Genomic DNA, 2328 nt, shown 5'->3' with positions numbered 1-2328 from the left:
TCTGTAGTTATAATTTTGAAGTGATTGTGGAAGGTTCCAAATTGACCTATGCCACCATCTTTACCAGAGCCTCCTTCACTCCTTTTCTTTAATAATTGAATTTATTCGGGTGATAATGGTTAATAAAATTATATAGGTTTCAGGTATACAATTCTATAATACATCATCTGTATATTATTATATCTGTGTTCACCACTCTGAGCCAAGTATTTTTCCTTTACCATTTATCCCCTATCCCCTTACCCTCTTCTAGTTCCCCTTTCCTTCTGGTAATCACCATACTGTTGTGTGCCTCTATGAAGTTTTTGTTGTTGTTGTTAATTCTTATACCTTTTTCACCCAGGTCCCCAGCCTCCCTTTCCTTGTAACAGTTGTCACTCTATTCTCTATCTCTGTATGTGTCTATTTTGTTTGTTAGTTTATTTTGTTCATTAGTTTCCACATATAAATGAAATCATATGGTACGTTTCTTTCTCTGACTGGCTTTTTTCACTTAGCATAATGCTATCCAAGTTCATCCATGCTGTTGCAAAAGGTAAGATTTCCTTCTTTTTTTTCTTTTGTCTCATAGTAGTACATATCACAACTTTTTTTTAATCCATTCATCTACTGACTGGCACTTGGGCTGCTTTCAAATCTTGGCTATTATAAATAATGCTGTAACAAACATAAGGGTGCATATATTCTTTCAAATTAGTTTCTTTGGATATATTCCCAGAAGTGGAATCTCCGGGTCTTAAGGCAGTTCCATTCTTTATTTTTTTGAGGTAACCTTATACTACTTTCCACAGTGGCTGCCCAAGCCTGTATTTCTTTCTCCATTCCTTTTTATTGTTCATATTTGTTTATTTTTATTTTTATTTTTATAAAAACCTACTTTATTTTTTAATTTTTTCTCATTTTATTTAATTTTTAGAGAAAGGGGAAGGGAGGGAGAAGGAGAAGTAGAAGGAGAGAAACATTGTCGTGCAAGTGGTACATTAATCAGTTGCCTCTCGCATGCCCCCAGTAGATGACCTGGCCTGCAATCCAGGCATGTGCCCTGACCATGATTCTAACCAGCAGCTTTTTGGTTCATGGGCTGGTACTCAGTCCACTGAGACACACCAGTCAGGGCTCATATTCCCTTTATGAATATACCATATTTTATTTATTCAGTCATAGGTTGAATGGCCCTTGACTTGTTTGGTTTTTTGGCTATTATGAATAATGTTGTTTTGAACATTTATTTACAAGGTTTTCTATGGACATGTTCTCATTTTTCTTGGAAATAAAACTAGAAATGAAATTGCTGGGTCATATGGTAACTATCTATTTTACATTTTGAGGAACTGCCAGACTGTTTTCCAAAGCAGTTCTGCCAGTTCACATTCCCACCAGCAATGTATAAATGTTCCAGTTTCCCTACATCATCTTCAATTCAGTATTATCTCTTCTTTTGTTTGAGTTTCTCATAGAATATTTAGTGAAAAAAGGACTCCATTTCAGTTTATTAGTGATTGAATAACCAAATATATTTAATGGTTGAATTTCTTTTTATTTAAGGATTTTTTTGGTTATTCTATTACAGTTGTCCCAATTTCTTCCCCCTTTGCTTCCTCTGCCCATCCTAACTCCCACTCCCACAGTCAATCCCCACACTATTGTCCATGTCCATGGGTCATTCATACATGTTCTTTGTATAGGCCCTTCCCCTTCTTTCCACCATTATCCCACTGCTCCCTTCTATGGCTGCTGTCTGTTCCATTTTTTCCATGTCTCTGGTTCTATTGTACTCATTAATTTATTTTGTTCATTAAATTCTTTCTTCCACATGTGGGAGCCAACTTCCGCACGCCAGAAAGGCCAGAGAGCAGTCTCTTCGTCATCAAGCCTTTGCTGGCTCCCGTATAATATCTGTGGCAGAGTCAGGCCCATTGGAAAACTTAACAAATATGCCAAAAGAAAACTACCACAGTATTAAATTCCTTTTATAAGTGAGATCATGTGGTATTTGTCTTTCACCAACTGGCTTGTTTCATTTAGCATAATATTCTCCAGATCCATCCATGCTGTTGCCACAAAAGGTAGGCATTCCTTCCTTCTTTCTCCTGCATAGTATTCCATTGTGGAAATGTGCCACAGTTTTTTGATCCACTCATCTACTAATGGTCATTTATGCTGTTTCCAGCACTTGGCTATTGTAAATAGTGCTGCTGTGAACACAGGGGTGCATAAGTTCTTTGAACTGATGTTTCAGGATTCTTTGGTTATATTCCCAGCAGTGCAATCACTGGGTCAAAAGACAGGTCCATTTTTAACTTTTTAAGGAGATTCCACTCTACAGTG

At 36.9% G+C, this 2328-nt stretch overlaps 1 non-coding gene across 1 annotated transcript; it reads right to left on the bottom strand.

Annotated features, from left to right (window-relative positions):
• Positions 1 to 1811: 1811 nt before the first annotated feature.
• On the bottom strand, positions 1812 to 1959 carry LOC119003816 (small nucleolar RNA SNORA12). The gene has a single exon (XR_005070032.1). It is a non-coding gene; the product is annotated as a small nucleolar RNA SNORA12 (small nucleolar RNA).
• Between the last annotated feature and the right edge of the window lie 369 nt (positions 1960 to 2328).

Source organism: Sturnira hondurensis, unplaced genomic scaffold (genome assembly GCF_014824575.4).
Source record: "Sturnira hondurensis isolate 20B ecotype Veracruz unplaced genomic scaffold, ASM1482457v3 Scaffold0018728, whole genome shotgun sequence".
Lineage (NCBI taxonomy): Eukaryota > Metazoa > Chordata > Mammalia > Chiroptera > Phyllostomidae > Sturnira > Sturnira hondurensis.
This window is presented reverse-complemented; position numbering and strand designations above follow the sequence as displayed.